This window comes from Tamandua tetradactyla, chromosome 1, assembly GCF_023851605.1.
Source record: "Tamandua tetradactyla isolate mTamTet1 chromosome 1, mTamTet1.pri, whole genome shotgun sequence".
Classification (NCBI taxonomy): Eukaryota; Metazoa; Chordata; class Mammalia; order Pilosa; family Myrmecophagidae; genus Tamandua; species Tamandua tetradactyla.
This window is the reverse complement of record NC_135327.1, coordinates 202513902-202533456: the sequence shown is the minus strand read 5'-3', so window position 1 is coordinate 202533456 and position 19555 is coordinate 202513902. Positions and strand designations below refer to the sequence as shown.

The window sequence follows — 19555 nt, the reverse complement described above, 5'->3', positions numbered from 1 at the left end:
AAGGGATGGCCTGAAGGCTTTAAATTTGCACCTTAAGTGCCTTATGAATGATGTAAAAGTTTCCCTGTGTGCCCTGAAAGAAAATCTTATTTCCTGTAGTCACAGACTTGAGATCTCTGAAAATCAGACACAGAGCCTCATTGTATGAGTAGCAGATTTACACTGTAAACTAAAATCTCAACCTTGCAGGGTGTCTGCTGTCAAAGTAAGGGCTTTGATTGGAAAAGAATGGGATCCTGAAACGTGAATGGTGATATATGGTTTATAATGATGGTGATTGGGAGATGGTATCCCTGGAATCTGCTGAGCCTTTGCTAGATAGACCTGTAATGGACTGCCCTGACGAAAGTGCTTCCCAACCTCCAGCCAGCCTTGAGGAAACAGCTTCCCGGCCTCCAGTCTCCCTGTGGAGTCTGCCATGCAACCTCCACCTAACAAGATTAACCATTTAGTGCCTATAACCACCTTCCTTAGGGGATGGAGTTACAGCCCTGTGCTGGTTTGAAGGGATGTGTGTCCCCTAGAAAAGCCATATTTTGATCAAAATCCCATTTTGTAAAGGCAGAATAATCCCTATTCAATACTGTATGTAATTAGATCATCTCCCTGGAGCTGTAACCAAATCAGGAGTGGTTGTTGAGCTGGGTTGGGTGATGACATGTCTCCACCCATTCTATAAAAGAGGAAACATCTTGGAGAAAGGGAGATTCAGAGAGAGCAGAACAGAACGATATAGCCATGAGAAGCAGAGTCCACCAGCCAGCGATCTTTGGAGATGAAGAAGGAAAATACCTCCCGGGGAGCTTCATGAAACAGGAAGACAGGAGAAAAGCTAGCAGATGACACCATGTTCATCATGTGCCTTTTCAGATGAGAGAGAAACTCTGACTGTGTTCACCATGTGCCCTTCCACTTGAGAGAGAAACCCTGACATTCATTGGCCTTCTTGAACTAAGGTATCTTTCCCTGGATGCTTTAGATTGGGCATTTCTATAGACTTGTTTTAACTGGAACATTTTCTCAGCCTTAGAACTGTAAACTAGCAACAGATTAAATTCCCCTTTTTAGAAGCCATTCTGTTTCTGGTATATTGTATTCCAGCAGCTAGCAAACTAGAACAAGCCCTCATTCCTCTGTGTGGAGCGACTAATCCTTTTCCACTAGATGAAACTGCAACGGAATGCCTTGAGGTAATTGGCTTGAAAGACACTCCTATTTCTTTCCATGACCCACCCCCACCACCCCTCTTTACTTCAAAACTAATAACTGGACTAAATTCCCAACAGGCTCCAAAAGGTGAAGTACAAAGTGTGGTACATGAAGATGTATGCTATACTTCAAAAGCACTGCATAAATTTTCCATTCTATGTAGACAGAAATCAGGGGATTTTGCATGAGGAAGAACAACAACAAAAAATCAGGGGAATATGTGTGGGAATGGATATTAAGAATGAGGGATAATGGAAGGAATATAAAGTTGGATCAAGCTGAATTTATTGATATTGGCCCACTAAACAGAGATTCTGCATTCAGCATTGTAGCTTGAGGGATTAGAAAGTGTATTAACAGTTTGCTTGGATGGTTGGCTAAAACATGGATCCAAAGGAGGCTGACATTACCTGAGGTCAAAGTACCAGAACTGCCCTGGTATAATGTAGAAGAAAGCATCTAGAGGCTTAGAGAAATTGGAATGTTAGAGTGGATTTATCATGGAAGACTTGCTCACATACACATACACCAGGATGAGAGGACATACCTTTCATCAGAACCTTGAGAAAAAAAAATTCATGAGACTAGCTCCACCATTCCTGAAGATCTTTACAAAAATAGTCACAGCCCCTTAATCAATTCCCAAACTTAAGACGGTTTACAGACCTGAGCCCTAGAATGAGGGGAGGGCTGGGTACCTTTGGGAAAGGACTTTTCTATACTGCTCAAAATTTATACTGTTAACCTTCCTCCCAGCCCTCCTCAAGACCTATGGCCTTTTACCAGGGTGATTGTGCACTAGGGGAAAGGAAATGATCAGATATTTTGGGGATTATTGGACCCTGGCTCAGAAGTGACACTAATCCTAGGAGAGACAAAATGTCATTCTTGTCCACCAGTCAGAGTTGGGTCTTATGGAGGTCAGATGATCGATGGAGTTTTAGCTAAGGTCTGTCTCACAGTGGTTCCAGGTCCAGTGGGTGACTGGACCCATTCTGTGGTCATTTCCCCAGTTCCAGAATGCATAATTGGAATCAACATACTCAGCAACTGGTAGAATCCCACAATTGTTCCCTGACTCTGGAGTGAGGGTTATTATGGTAGGAGAGGCCAAGTGGAAGCCACTAGAACTACTCCAATCTAGCAAAATTGTGAATCAGAAGCAATACTGGATTCTGTTGGGATTGCAGATAAGTGCCATGCTTAAAAAAGTGAAGGATGCAGTGGTGGTGATTCCTACCACATCCCCATTCAACTCTCCTGTTTGGCCTGTGCAGAATACAGTTGAGATTTGGAGGATGACAGTGGATTATCGTAAACTTAACCAGGTGGTGATTCCAGTTGCAGCTGCTGCTCCAGATGTGTTATCACTGCTTGAGCAAATCAGCACATCGCCTGGTACCTGGTATGCAGCTGTTTATCTGGCAAATGCCTTTATCTCAATAGCTGTCAGTAAGGACCACTGGAAACAGTTTGTATTCAGCTAGCAAGGTTAGAAGTATACCCTCACTGTCCTACCTCGGGGGTTTATCAACTCTCTAGCCCTATGTCACAATATTGTCCTCAGGGATCCTAATTGTTTCTCCCTCCCACAAGACATGACACCGATCCATTATATTGATGGTATCATGCTGATTGGACTTAGTGAGCAAGAAGTAGCAACTACTCTGGACTTATTGTTAAGGCATTTGCAAGTCAGCCAACAAAAATACAGGGGCCTTCCACTTCAGTGAAATTACTCGGTGTCCAACTTTGGTATTGGACATGTCGAACATCCCTTCTCAGGTGAGGAATAAGCTGTTTGCATCTGGCCCTTCCTACAACCAAAAGAGACACAACACCTAGTTGGCCTCTTGGATTTTGGAGACAACATATTCCTCATTTGGGTGTGCTGTTCTGGCCCATTTACTGAGTGGCCAGAAAGGAACTGTAGTTTTGAGTACAGACTGGAACAAGAGGATGCTCTGTGAAATGTCCAGGCTGCTGAGCAAGCTGCTCTGCCACTTGGGCCAGACCAATTTGCTGGAAGTGTCAGTGGTAAATAGGGAAGCTGTGTGGAGCCTTTGGCAGGCCCCTATATGAGATTCACAATGCAGACCCTCAGGAGTTTGGAATAAAGCCTTGCCATCTGCTGCAGATAACTATTCTTTTGAGAAACAGCTTTTAACTTGCTACTGGGCCTTAGTAGAGACTAAATGCTTAACCATGAGACCTGAGTTGTCTGTCATGAGCTGGATGTTGTCTGACCCACCAAGCTATAAAGTTGGATGTGCACAACAGTACTCCATCATAAAATGGAAATGGTAAATTAGAGATAGGGCTTGAGCAGGTCCTGAAAGCACAAGTAAGTTACATGAGGAAGTGACCCAAATGCTCATGGCCCCCACTTCTGCCACATTACCTTCTCTTTCCCAGACCAGAGCTATGGCCTCTTGGGGAGTTCCTTCCAGTCAGTTGACTGAGGAAGAGAAAACGGGCCTGGTTTGCAGATGGTTCTGCACAATATGCAGGGACCTCCCAGAAGTGCACAGCTGTAGCTCTGCAACCCCATTCTGAGATGTCCTTAAAGGACCGTAGTGAGGGGAAATCCTCCAAGTGAGTGGAACTTCAAGCAGTGTACCTGGTTGTTCATTTTGTTTGGAAGGAGAATTGGCCAGAGATATGTTTATTTTGACTCATGGGCTGTTACTAATGATTTGGCTGAATGGATGGTCAGGGACCTGGAAGAAGCATTATTGGGAAATTGGTGACAAAGAGGACTGGGGAAGGTTTATGGATAGACCTTTCTGAATAGGCAAAGAACATGAAGCTATTTGTGTCCCATGTGAATGTTCACCAGAGGGTGATTTCAGCAGAGGAAGGTTTTAATAATCACATGGATAAGATGACCTGTTCTGTGGATATAAGTCATCCTCTTTCCTCAGGCCCTCCTACCATTGCCTAATGGGGCTATCAGTAAACAGGTCTTAGTTTCAAAAATACATGATTGTAGGGATGAAGGTTATGCATGGGCTCAGCAACATGGACTTCCACTCACCAAAGCCAGCCTGGCTATGGCCACTGCTGAGTGCCCAGTTTGCCAGCAGCAGAGACCCGTACTCAGTCCCCAATATGATACCATTCCTCTAGGTGAGCAGCCTGCTACCTGGTGGCAGGTTAATTACATTGGATCAATACCATGATGGAAGGGGCAATGACTTGTTCTAACTGGAATAGACGCATACTCCAGATATAGATTTGCATTCCCTGTACGCAGTGCTTCCACAAAAATTACCATCTTACGGAATGCCTTATCCACCATCAGTGATATTCCATGTAGCATTGCTTCTGATCAAGGAACCCATTTCACAACAAATTAAGTGGGAATAGGCACATGCTCATGAACTCCTCTGGTCTTACCATGTTCCCCATCATCCATAGGAAACTGTGTTGATAAAATGATAGAATGGCCTTTTGAAGATCCTATTCCAGTGTGAACCAGTTGGCAATACCTTGCAAAGCTGAGGCAGTGTTCTCCAGGAGGCTATGTATGCACTGAAACAGCATCCATTCTATGGTACTATTTCCTCAATAGCCAGGATTCATGGGTCCAGGAATCAAGGGGTACAAATGGGAATGGCACCACTCACTATCACCCCTAGTGATCCACTAGGAAAATATTTGATTTCTGTCCCTGAAATATTAAGCTCTGCTGGTCTACAGGTCTTAGTTCCAAAAAGAGGAGAGCCCCTACGAGGAGACGCAATAATAATTTCCATTTAACTGAAAGTTAAAACTGCCAGCTGGCCACTTTGGGCTTCTCATGCTACTGAATCAAAAAGCATGAAAAGGGGATTACTGTTCTGTCTGGGATGACTAATCCTGATTATCAAGAGGAAATGGTAATACAGCTGCACATTGAAGGTAAAGAAGAGTTTTCCTGTAATATAGGAGATCCCCTAGGGCATCTCTTAGTACTACCATGCACTATGGTTAAAGTCAATGGAAAACTGGAAGAACTCAATCCAGGTAGAACTACCAATGGCCCCAAAACTTTTAGCAATGAATGTTTGGGTCACTTCCATCTGGCAAAGACGCACGGCCAGCTGAAGTGTTTGCTGAGGGTAAAGGGAACATGGAATGGGGAATAGAAGAAGATAGTGATAAATATGAACTATGACCATAAGTAAGGACTGTGATTATATGAATAGTTCCTCCCTGTTTTGTTACAAATATGTTTGCATTTGTTCATAAGCAAATATCTTGTTTTCCTCTTATCATAATGACATAAATTATATTCATGTTATAATATTTAAGTCATAGGATATGAAGTTTAAGAGTGAATGTTACTTAAGGACTTGTACCCTAGTTGGAGAGATGTAGTGCATTTCTGGTTGTACTCAGGACAGTTGAGTATTGTTAGTTGAAACATATGTCTGTTGTTGAATTCTGTTTGGAAATTAAGCTTGTTTCAAGGTGATTTATATAGCTGCCAGTTCACAAATGGTGGACTGTGATGGTTAGGTTCTGATGTCAAGTTAACCAAGTGATCATGCCCACTTGTGTGTGCAGGCAAACACTGGCTTGGCCATTGCTGCAAGGGTATTTCATGGCTGGTTAATAAACTGGGCAGCTGGTGTATTAAAACATCAGTCAGTTGATTGCACCTGTTGCTGTTTACATCTGTGATCAACTGAGGAGCCTCCCACAATGAGATAATCTGATCAGTTGAATACTTTTAAGATAGAGAGACTCTTTCATTCCTCTTCAGTTCACGAGTCTTTCCTGTGAAGTTTTTCCAGACCCTTTATTGGAGCCACCAGCTTCACAGCCTGCCTTATGGATTTTGGACTCTTCCATTCCCATGTTTTCCTGAGACACCTTTATAAATCTCATATTTACAGATTTTTCCTATTGGTTCTGTTTCTCTAAAGAACCCTGACTAACACCTTGTCATAGGTAACTCTAGAATCTATATTTCTACCAAAGCACTCCAGACCTTCTCTGTCAAACTCCTTGCAATTCTTTTAAAATCTTCTCCTTATCAATTTAAAAAGCTGTTTCAACATGTGTGGTATGTGCAAGCCACAGCAGCACCCCACTCTTGGTACCAAAATCTGTTCTAGTTTGTAAGCTGCTGGAATGTGATATACCAGAAACAGAATGGCTTTTAAAAAGCAGAATTTTATTAAGTCACAAGTTTACATTTCTAAGTCTGTGAAAATGTCCAAATTAAGGCATCCAGGGAAACATACCTTGGTTCAAGGAGGCTGATGATGTTTGGGATTTCTCTCTCAGCTGGAAAGGTACATGGTGATGTCTGCTAGCTTTCTATTCAGGATTTTTCAATAGCTTCCCCAGGGGCATTATCTTTCTTCATCTCTTAATGGTTTCTGGCTGTGTGAGCTCTGTTGACTTTGGTAGCTCTCACCAAAATGGTTCCCTCTTAAAAGGCTCCAGTAAGCAACCCCACTTGAATGGGTAGAGACACATCTCCGTGGAAACCACCTAATCAAAAGTTGCCACATACAATGGGGTGGATCACATCTCTATGGAAACAATATAAAAGATCCCCCTGAGCAATATTGAATGAGGATTCAAGACTGTGGCTTTTGTAGGGTACATAATCACTTCAGACTGGTACACCTTTCATATCTGCCTTACATCTGGAATTGATCTATGTGTATAATGTCAGAGGCCATGTTTTTTACCCATCCCCCACCCCCATCCCTCTCATATGAATGGCCAATGATCTTGCCTCTTTTATTGAGAAGACCTTCTTTCCCCTTCTTCCTTCTCCCTTGCAATGTCATCTTTTCTCATATTCAGGTAACTGCATATGTGAGTATCCATTTCTAGTTTCTCTATTTTATTCCATCAATATTTTTTCTATCTGATTTTTTCTCTTTTACTATGGTTCCTTTTTAAGAAGTCTTTTATATCTAATAGTTGTAATCCTTCGCTTTGTTCTTCCTAAAGATTGATTTATCACCTCTTGAGTCTTTTGCTTTTTTGAACCTCATTATAACAATGGTTATTTATTTTTTTTGTTTTGTTGTTTTTTTTTTTCCCTGAAAAATAGCATTTATACAAAAAAAGCAATAAATTTCAAAGCATATCACACCAATTAGTTATAAAACAGATTTCGGAGTTTGGTTTAGGTTTCAGTTCCACAATTTTAGGTTTTTACTTTTAGCTGCTCTATGATAATTGAGACTAAAAGGAATATCAATATAATGATTCTGCAGTCATACTCATTTGTTAAACCCTACATTCTCCATATAACTCCACCATCACCTTTGATCTTTCTCCCACTCTTCAGAGATATTTGGACTATGCCCATTCTAACTTTTTTGTGTTGGAAGGGGCAGTCGATAATATGGGATGGGGGAGTGGAACTAGTTGATGTTCTGGAGAGGGTGGCCTCTCTGTATTTCAGGACTTTTCTGGTCCAGAGACCCATGTGGAGGTTGTGGGTTTCTGTAAAGTTACTCTAGTGCATGGAACCTTTTTAGAATCTTTTTTATTTTATTTTATTTTTTTTTTATTAACGGAAAGGAAAGAAAAAAAAAAGAAATTAACACAACATTTAGAAATCATACCATTCTACATATGCACTCAGTAATTCTTTTTTTTTTTTTTTTTTTTTTGAGAGAGAGGGAGGAAGGGAAGGAAAGACAGAGAAGGAAGGAAGGATGGAAGGAAGGAAGGGAAACATCTTTAAACATTTTCTTGTTTTATTATATTTTGTTTGTTTGTTTGTTTTTTACATGGGCTGGGGCCGGGAATCGAACCGGGGTCCTCCGGCATGGCAGGCAAGCACTCTTGCCCGCTGAGCCACCGCGGCCCGCCAACACTCAGTAATTCTTAACATCATCACATAGATGCACGATCATCGTTTCTCAGTACATTTGCATCGGTCTAGAGGAACTAGCAACACAACAGAAAAAGATATAAAATGCTAATATAGAGAAAAGAAATAAAAGTAGTAATAATAGTAAAAAAAAAAAAACCCTGTAGCTCAGATGCAGCTTCATTCAGTGTTTTAACATGATTACTTTACAATTAGGTATTATTGTGCTGTCCATTTTTGAGTTTTTGTATCTAGTCCTGTTGCACAGTCTGTATCCCTTCAGCTTCAATTACTCATTATCTTACCCTGTTTCTAACTCCTGCTGGACTCTGTTACCAATGACATATTCCAAGTTTATTCTCGAATGTCGGTTCACATCAGTGGGACCATACAGTATTTGTCCTTTAGTTTTTGGCTGGACTCACTCAGCATAATATTCTCTAGGTCCATCCATGTTATTTCATGCTTCATAAGTTTATCTTGTCTTAAAGCTGCATGATATTCCATCGTATGTATATACCACAGTCCTTTATATAATCTTATATAACACCCTAGGTGTTCTTTAGGATTGATAGGAATGGTTTTGGTTGGGAATTTGTCAAGTTATGGTAGGTTGCAATGTCTCATTGAAGCTTGTGAAAGAGTGACCTCCAGAGAAGCCTCTCAACTCTATATGAATTCTTTCAGCCACTGATACCCTATTTCTTACCCTTCTTTTACCCCTCTTGGTCAAGATGATATTATTGATCCCATGGTGCCAGGGCCAGACTTATCCCTGGGAATCATCTCCCATGCTGCCATGGAGACTTTCACCCCTGGATGTCATGTCCCACATAGGAGAGAAGGCAATGATTTCACTTGCAGAACTGGTTTAGAGAGAGAGAGAGAGACCATTTCTGAACAACGAAAGAGGTCATCCAGAAGTAGCTCCTTAGACATAGCTATAAATAGGCCAAGCTTCTCACTGCATACATAAGTTTCACACCCTCTTGGGTCTTTTTAATTTCTATCTAAAATTTAGAATCAGAGCTTGTCAATTTTTATAAACTAAGGGATATTGTAGGACTTTTATTGAATCTTTAAATCAATTTGGTGAGACCTAATATCTCAAATATTGCATCTTAAAATCTGTAAATATGGTATAGTCCTCCACTTATTTAGGTCTTTTATTTCTTGCTGTAATATTTTATGGTTTTCAATGGATATTTTTATATATCTTTTAATTGATTTATTCCTAGATATTTAATTTTTGTTGCCCTTAGAAATAGAATAATTTTTTCAGTTTATGTTTCTAATGTAGAGAAATATAATTGATCTTTGTGTTTTGACATTATACCCAGCAGCTTCTCTAAATTCACTTTTATAATTTTTGTGTTTTCTGTTTTCACTCTCATAATATCGACAAATGATGATGATTTTACTTCTTCCTTTAAAACTCTTAACACCTTTCTTTTTTTTCCCGTGTTTCAAAAGCAGTTTTATTTACGCACCATATGGTCCCTCCAACAAGTACAGTTAATGGCTCTTAGTATAATCACAGAGTTGTGCTTTATCACCACAATCAATTTTAGAACATTTTAATTGCTCCAAAAAGAAAAATCCCATACCCTATATAACCCCCTATTATTGACACTTAGCATTGGTGTGATGTCTTTGTTACAATTGAATTGGAAGAATATTATAAAGTCACTGTTACCTATAGCCCATAGTTTGCATCCTGTGAGTTTTTTCCTTGTATACCACCTTTTTAATAACACCTTGTAATTGTGATGTACATTTGTTCTAGTTCATGGAAGGAAATTTTTACATTTGTAGTATTAACCATTGTCATCATCCACAGCTGGGTTCATTGTGTTGTACAGTCCCACGTTTCATCCTGTTGCTTTCTTTCTAGTGACATACACTACCCTAAACTTCATCTTTCAACCACAGTCACACACGCTTCAGCACTGTTAATCATACTCATAATAAAGCACTATCATTACCTCTATCCGTTTTTAAACATTTACAGTCAACCTTATTAAATTCTCTACTCTCATTCTAACTTCTGGTAACCTGTATTCTAGACATTAACTCCATGAGTTTTCTCATTATATTTAATTCATATTATTGAGATAACACTATATTTATATTTGTTCTTTTATGTCTGGCTTATTTCACTCAACATAGTGTCCTCAGGGTTCAGCTGTGTTGTTGCATTCATCAGGACTTCAATCCTTCGTACAGCTGAATAATATCCCATCATATATGTATTTTGTTTATCCATTCATCAGTAGATAGACACTTGTGTTGTGTCATCTTTTGGCAATTATAATGCCGGTTTAAATGTTGGTGTGTAAATGTATGTTCGTGTCCCTTCTTTTAGTTCTTCTGAAAGTTTTGTCTTTAGTAGTGGGATTGCTGGATCATATACTTCTACACTTAGTTCCATACTTAGTTCTATACTTACTTTCCTGAGGAACCTCCAGACTGTCTTCAACAGCACCTGTACCATTTTACATACCCATCAACAGGGAATAATTTTTCCTATTTCTCCATATCCTCTCCAACCCTTGTAGTTTTGTTTTTTAAATAGGGGCCATTCGAGCAAGTTTGAGAAGTTAGCTCATTGTGGTTTTGATTTGCATTTCCCTAATAGCTGATGATGCTGAGCATCTTTTCATGTGCTTTTTTGGCCATTTGTATTTCCTTTTTTGAAAAGTTTCTATTCAGGTGTTTTCGCCCACTTTAAAGTTGGGTTGTGTGTCTTTTTGTTGGGTTGTAGGATTTTGTTTTATATATTGTAGATATTAAACCCTTATTGGATATGTGGTTTCCACATATTTTCTCCCACTGCATAGGCTGTGTTTTTATTTTCTTGACAAAGTTCTTTGAAAGACAAAAGTTTTTAATTTTGAAGAGGTTCCATTTGTCTATTTTTCTTTCATTGTTTATACTTTGGATATAAGATCTAAGAAACCATCCCTTACCACATTATCTTTGAGATGCTTCCCTACATTTTTTTCGAGTCCATTTTTATGGTCCTAGCTCTTATATTAAGGCCTTTGATCCATTTTGAGTTAATTTTTATATAAGCTGTGAAAAGGGGTCCTCTCATTCTTTTGGTTGTGTATATCCAGTTCTCCAGCACCATTTGTTGAGACTTTTCTGCCCTGGGGATTTGGCTGCCTTGTCAATAATCAGTTGACCATATGCATATGGTTGACATACATTTGTTCATAGTATCCTTTTATGGCAGTAGTAATGTTACCCCCTCTCACTTCTGATTTTATTTATCTGCATATTTTCTCTTTATTTCTTTGTCAGTCTAACCTAAGGTTTATCAATTTTATTGATCTAAAAAAAAAACTTTTGATTTTGTTTTATCTCTCTATTGTTTTTGTGTTCTGAATTTCATTTGTTTATGCTGTAATCTTTGCTATTTCCTTCCTTCTGCTTACTTTGGGATTAATTTGCTGTTATTTTTCTAGTTGTTCATGTGTGCAGTTTCGTCTTTGATTTTAGCTCTTCCTTCTTAATGTAGACATTTAGGGCTGTAAATTTCCCTTGCAATACTGCCTTCCTACATCCCATGAGTTTTGATATGTTCTGTTTTACTTTTCATTCATCTCAAAATATTTAGTGATTTCTTTTGCAATTTTTCCTTTGTCCCTCAGATTGAGCGTGTTGTTTAACTTCCATTTATTTGTGAAAACTCTCTGCATGTTATTAATTTCTAGCTACATTCCAGTGTGATCAGAGAAATTACTTTTTTTAATTTTTAAATTATTATTATTATTTTTTTGCATGGGTAGGCACTGGAAATCGAACCCGGGTCTCCGGCATGGCAGGCAAGAATTCTGCCACTGAGCCACCAACGCACCACCCCACTTTATTTAATTTTAATTTTTAAAAAATGTATTGTACATTTGCATCGATTTAGGAAAAGAACTAGCAAAACAACAGAAAAAGATATAGAATGATAATATAGAGAAAAAAATAAAAATAATAATAATGTATTGTGATCTGTTTTGAAAGCACCTTCTCTATCTTTGAGAATGATCCTTGATCACTTGAGAAGAATGTTAATCCCACTGTTTTGGGGTATAGTATTCTACATATGTCTTGTTATATCTGGTTCATTTATCATATTATTCAAGTTCTCTGTTTCCTTATTTATCTTCTTTCCAGATGTTCTATTTATTGACTGTCTTTCCAGATGTTCTATCTATTTGTGAGAGTGGTATATTGGATTCTCCAGTATTATTGTAGAGATATCTATTACTCCCTTCAGTTTTGCCAGTATTTGCCTCATGAATTTGGGGGAACCCTGGTTAGATGCATAAATATTTATGATTGTTCCTTCTTGTGGTGAATTGCCCCCTTTATTCATATATAAAGTCCTTATTTTTAAAAAATGCCTTATAATATTTTTGCATTTAAAGTCTCTTTTATCCAATATTAGTGTAGCTACCCCAGCTCTTTTTTAGTTACTGCTTTAATGGAATATCTTTTTCCAGCTTTTCACCTTCAAGCTATTTGTATCCTTAGGTGTATGATAAGTCTTTTGTAGATAGCGTATAGATGGATCATATCTTTTCAATCCATTCTGCCAATCTTTTGATTGGGGAGTTTAAACCATTAACGGTCACTGTTATTACTGTAAAGGCAGGACTTTTTTCAGTCATTTTATTCTTTGGTTTTTAAATACTATATCTTGTTTTGTCTCTCTTTTTACCCTTTTAGTTACCCTTACTTATAAACTTACTTTCTACACTATCTTTCAAGCCTCTCCTGGCTTTTCTTTTCAGTCTGTAGGACTTCCTTTAGTATTTCTTGGAGGGCAGATCTCTTATTAATAAACCCCCTCAGCTTCTGCCAAACTCCCCCTCATTTTTAAAATGATTTTTTTTTTTTTTGCATGGTCAGATGCCGAGAAATGAACCTGGGTCTCCGGCATGGCAGGTGAGAACTCTGCCTGCTGAGCCACTGTGGCCCTCCCCCTCATTTCTGAAGGACGGTTTTGGCCAGATAGAGAATCCTTGGCTGGCAGTTTTTCTCTTTCGGGGTCTTAAATATATCATACCACTGTCTTCTCACCTCCATAGTTTCTGATGAGAAATCAGGTCTTAGTGTTATTGAGTGTCCCTTGTATGTGATGGCTCACTTTTCTCTTTCTGCTTTCAGAATTCTCTTTATCTTTTGCAGTTGATAGTGGGATTAATATTTGTCTTGAAGTAGGTTTATTCTAAATTATTCAGTTTGGAGTATGTTATGCTTCTTGGACATGTACATTTATGACTTTCATAGGAGTTGGGAAGTTTTCAGCCATTATTTCCTCATATTCTCTCTGCACCCTTTCCATTCTCTTCTTCCTCTGGAATACCCATGACACATTTGTGTCTATGTTTCATGTTGTTATTCAATTCCCAGAGACTCTACTAAGTTTTCTCCATTTTTTTCCTCTATCTGTTCTTTTGTTCGTTCAGTTTCAGATGTCCTGTCTTCTAGGTCTCTGATCTTTTCTTCTGTGTAAAATCTGCTCTTTTATGACTCTAGTGTATTTTTATTCTCATCCATTGTGCCTTTCCCATAAATTCTGTTATATTTCTTTGCATGCTTTCAAATTCTTCTTTATGCTCACCCAGTGTCATCTTAATGTGCTTTATCTCTTTAGCCATATTTTCCTTCATCTCCTTGAATTGATTTAAGAGAATTGTTTGAATATCTTTGATTAGTAGTTCCAAATTCTGTATCTCCTCTGACTCTTTAATTTGTTCCTCTGCCCAAGCCAAATCTTTCTGTTTCTTTGTTTGGCTTGTAATTCTTTGCTGATCTCTGGGCATCTGAATATCTTGATGAAATAATTCTGAACATCCGTTTGCTAGATGAAACTGTTGTGTACCCTAGAAAAGCCATGGTCTTTAATTCTGATTCAGTATTCCTCAGTGGGATCTTTGATTAAGTTGTTCCATGGAGATATGATCCATCCAGTTCTGGGTGGGACCTTTTGATTAAGTTTCCATGGATATGTACCTCCACCCATTCAAGTGGGTTGCTTACTGGAGTCTTTTAAGAAGGGACCATTTTGGAAAAAGCTTCAGAGCTGACACAAACAGAGATGTTTGGTGATGCAGAAAATAAATGCCCCCTGGAAAGCCATTTGAAGTGAGAAGCTGGATGATAGTGCTAACAGACATTACCATGTGCCTTCCCAGCTGACAGAAAAAGCCCAAATGTCATCAGCCATTTCTTGAGTCAAGGTATCTGTCTCTGGATGCTTTAGTTTGGACACTTTTTATGACCTTAGAACTGTTAACTTGTAACTTAATAAATCCTCTTTATAAAAGCCAACCCATTTTTGGTATCTTGCATTCCAGCAGCATTAGCAAACTAAAACAGTCTATTTCTCTCTATTTCTAGAATTTGTTGTTGATTGGGTTTGTGTTAAGGCTCTTCTTTGATACTTGATTCATCAGTATTACCCAGCCAAAACAGGGCCTGGGACCCAGTCCTGGTAAAAGACCCCTGGGAGAGGGTCAGGAAAGTTGCCAAAAGCCTCATGTTAGCTCGCCATGTCTGCACTTTCCTGTCCTGCCCAGCCAATTTTGATCTTCACCAAGAAGCCTTTTTGATGGCTCCCTTAAGGTGTGCTTTCGTGGCTGCCAGAAGATGGCACTCTTAGGCAACCTGTTCCCCACGCCATAAGAAAGCATTTTTTTAGGTCTCTGGTAGCTGTGCCTCTGACACTGATCAAAAAAATGGTACAGCACTGCTTGTCTAGGGCAAGCGAAAGCAGCAAGACCTTGGAGTCTAAATTCACTGGCCAACATCTGGATCAGTACTGGGCTGTGTCCCTCTCTGTTCTTGGGGAGGAAGACTTCTGAGGCCTTACTAGTCTGCAGCAGCCCACCCAGCAGGGACCAGGCCAACCTGAAAATGCTTGTCTCAAGGTTGGGGGACGGCTGTCAGGAATGTGACTAATTGTGTTACTCACTGTTTTTCACTGCATTTTCTCAGCCTGTTCATCCTCCCTATCTCTGGACATACGCAGTATTCCCCTTTTCTCTGGGGCTTAGAACAGTTGTTTCGTATTGTTTCTGCCTGTCTACTAGCTATTTTTGGAAGAGAAATGAGCCCTGCAACTCTGTATTCTAACACCTTCCCGGAAGTCCCCCTTCATTTATATTTTCTTGCCTTATGCTGGCTCAGACATTAAGTACAATGTTGAATTGAAGTGATGGTGCATATTATTATATGACCTCTGACTCCCGGAGGCAAAGGTAGAATATTTTCCTATTAAGTATGATCTCTATGGATTTTTAGAAATAGATACTATTTCAAATTAAGGAAGTTCCCTTTCATTCCAGGTTTGCTAAGATCTTTTAAAGATCTTGAATGGACATTGAAATGTATCAGATGTTTTTTCTGCAAATATTGAGAACATCAAATACTTTTCTCATTTTTTTTTTGTGTTAATTTGGTGAATTTTAATTATTAATTTTTGTAAACCAATTTTTTTTACCTGGAATGAACTCAATTTATGTTGTATTTAATATTTATTTATACACTCACATGTATGTATTTATCCCCCAACTTAAAGTGCTAAATATTTTATATATATTATGCATTTATGTATTTGCAATATATTTTATGTATTATAGTATATCATTATAATATTATATGTAATACACATACACATAAGCTCACAGGGGGAGAGAGACAGATGCCATTACTTATACTAAGATTTTTGTGTCTGTGTTCGTGAGAGAAATTGGCCTGTAATTTTCTTTTCTTGTGATGTCCTGTTCAGGTCTTGGTATCATTGTAGCATCATAAAACCAGTGGAAAATTTCCCTTTTTCTATTTTCTGGAAAAGTTTCTGTAAAAATTGGCTTTGTTTTTTCCTTAAATGGTTTTAAGAAGTCACTTGTGAAGCTCACTGGGCCTTGAGATTTCTTTGTGCAAAGGTTTTAAATTAGAGATTAATTTCCTTTAATAGACATGCGACTATCCATATTTTTCAGTGTCAGAAAGTTATGTTTTCACAGACGTTTTCCTTTTCATCTGAATTTTCACCTTTATGGAATAAAGTTGTTCATAATATTCTTCTATTATATTTTTAATATTTGGGGTATCTGTAGTCATGCTCCTTTTTCATTTCTGGTATTGTAATTTATTCTCTTTCGTCCACCTCCTTTCTACTTACCTCTGTCAAAAGTTTGTCAATTTTATACATAATTTCAAAGAACAATTTTTTGTTTCTAATTGCTATGATTTGTTTATATTGTTATTTCTTCTCCCCTGATTTCTTTGTTTTTTAGTTCAAATTAACATTTGCTAATTTCTAGACATGGATACTTATTTCATTGATTTTCATTCTTCTTTCTTTTGAATATATATATATTTTTATATAAATTTACCTTGAAGAAAATTCAGCTGACCCCCCAGGTTAAAATATGTTACATTTTCATCCTCATTTAGTTAAAAATACTTTCTGAAATCATTGCAATTTATTTTTGGCCCACAGGTTATTTAGAAGCATACTGATTAACTTGAAGATATACTGGCGGTTCCCTGGTGATCATTTGTTATTTATTTTTTATTTTAATTCCACTATCACTAGAGAACATATTTAATGATTTCAGTACTTTTTAATGTGTTTAGGCCCCGTTTTATGATCCAATACATGGTCCATTTCAGTAAATGTTGCTTATACATGCAAAAAGATTGTGTGTTCTGTCATTTTACGGTACAGTGTACATGCTCACTCTCTCTGTGTATATGTATATATGTATTTATGTGTATGTGTGTGTATATATATATATATATATGTATGTGTATGTAGATTTGGGTCATATTTGTAATCATGTTATTTATGTCATGTACCCTTAGTAATTTTTTGTCTGCTTATTATATTAGCTATTGAGAGGGCTGTGCCATAGAGTTCCATGATTATTGTGAATTTTGTATTTCTTTTTTTCCCATCCATTTTTGTTTTATATATTTTCAATATATGTTATTAAATATATGCAGATTTATTATTATAGTATTATCTTGATGGATTGACTTTTTATCATGAAATGTCCTCCTTTACAGGGATACTTATTGTGCTCACATTTAATTTTAGTATAGTCACACCAGCTTTAGCAGAGTAGTTATAACCTTCTGCATCTTTGTATTTAAGGTGTTTCTCTTTTAAGCAGCATATAATTTTATTTTTTAAGCTAATAAGATAATCTTTATCTTTCAGTTGGCATATTTAATTCATTTGCATTTTGAATAGTTATTCAGTATTCCATATTGAATATTTACTGTTTGCTTTCCATTTGTCCAGCCTGTTTGATGTTCTTTTTTCTCTCTTTTCATGCCTTCTATTTGATTGCTTAACTTTAAAAATTATTCCATTTTCTCTCTATTATTTGTTACGTATGTGCCGGAGAGGTTAGGAAAGACTCTTTAGTTACTAGTCTAATAAAAATCTATATTTTTTCTACTACCAGTTCTTTTTTTTTTTTTTTTTATTTTAACATGAACAGGTACCGGAAATCAAACCCAGGTCTCTGGCATGGCAGACAAGAATTCTGCCACTGAGCCACTGTTGCACCACCCCTGCTAACAATTCTTTATTCACTCTTTTTCATGTTACTGTTGTCATTTATTTTAATTCTACATTCTTTACTCCACAGGATATCATTATCATTAACAGTTTTGTATATTTTTGTATATGTAGATTTTCTCAAATATTTATTCTTTTTGATGCTCTCTTTTTCTCTCTACAATTTTGTGTTTATATTTTTGTGTTTCCAGTGATCATTTAGTTTCTGTTTGAAAAACAAACTTTAGTCTTTTTTAGTTTAGGTTTGTTGGCGGTGAAATCTCTCAGCTTTTATTTGGAATTTACAAATCTTATTGGTAGCTGGGTTTTTTTTTCTATACTGTAAAGATGTCGGATGCCTCCTGGTTTCTGGTTAGAAGTCATAGTTGTACTTTTGAAGGGCTTTTACGACTTTATTTTTGTCTTTAATTATCAGTTTTATTCTGATGCGCTTAGGTTTGGTTTTCTTTGTATTTATCCTTCTTGAGATCTGTGGCATGCCCTGAGTCTGTGTCTTGATATCTTTTATCTATTGGGGAAAATTCTTAGTTTTATGTCACCATTTATTGCTTCTCATTCTCTTTTGTTTCCTCATATCTAGTTATGTATATTTTAGACCTTTTACTCTTATGTTATGTGTTATTTTGCAAAAGCTGCCAGAATGCAATACACCAGAAATGGAATGGCTTTTAAAATGGGAATTCATTAAGTTGGAAGTTTACAGTTCTAAGGCCATGAAAATGTCTAAATTAAGGCATGAAGGGAAAGATACCTTAACTCCAAAGAAAGGGCCAGTGACACTCAGAGTTTTGCTCTCAGCTGGGAGGGCACTTGATGACATCTGCCAGCTTTCTCTCATTTCAGAAGGCTTCGCTGGGATCATTTTCCTTCTGCTCCAAAAGTTTCCAGCTGCGTGAGCTCTCTTGGTTCTGATGACTTTCAAACTTTTGCCCAAAATGCTTCCCTCTTAAAAGGGCTCCAGTAAGCAACCCCACCTTGAATGGGTGGAGACACATCTCCATGGAAAACCATCTAATCCAAAGTTACCTGCCACAATTGGGTGGGTCACATCTCCATAGAAACAATAAAAAAGATACCACCCAGCAATATTGAATGAAGATTAAAGAGCATAGCTTTTCTAAGTATACAACAGATTCAACTGGCACATATATTTTCTATATTTTCCCTCCTTTTTTATATCCAGGCTTTATTCTGATATTTTGTGTTGACCTATCTTCTATTTCACTGTCTTTTCAGCTGTTATAACTGTTGTCAAAATTATCAATTGAATTTTTAATTTTAGTTGCTGTATTTTTCAGTTTTAGAATTTCCATTTGATTCTTTTTATGCATTTAAATTCACTTGTTAAATTTTCTATCCTGTCACTCATTTCACTGAACATATTAATAAGTTATTTTAAGGCCTCTTTCTGATAAGTCCAATATCTGGATTGACTGTCTGTTTCTATTGTCTTTTTTTTCCCCTTTGTCCTATTGCCTGGGAATTTTTTATTGAATGCCAGACATTTTAAATACAAAATTGTAGAAACTCTGGATCAAAATTTTCCTCTTTTAGAGAGGATTTAATTTTGCTTCCAACAGGTAGTTGGAGTAGGGACAGATAAATTTTGTCCATCTGGTCTTGAGATCATTTAAGGCTGGGGTTTTCGTCTTCATGAGGGCAGGTCTGTCTGATTTGGTTTTAATCGTAGGGTATAGTTTTTCACTTGTCTCAACTGAAAGCTTGGTTATTTGTTTGTTGTTTTAACAGTGACCCTATCTTCTTCACAGATCTTCAAGTCTATTTTTTACCTTCTGAGAAATAAGAGCCTGAAGCTCTTTTGTGAAGCTTCTCAACATCTTGACTACATCTTTCTGTTCTTCTTCTTAATCTTTCAGCCACTGATATCTTGAAGGAGACAGTGACATGAATGCCAC

At 37.5% G+C, this 19555-nt stretch overlaps 1 protein-coding gene across 13 annotated transcripts in view; it reads left to right on the top strand.

Annotated features, from left to right (window-relative positions):
- LMBR1 (limb development membrane protein 1) overlaps nucleotides 1-19555 on the top strand; it is a 293576-nt gene that overhangs the window by 230597 nt on the left and 43424 nt on the right. The window lies entirely within an intron of this gene.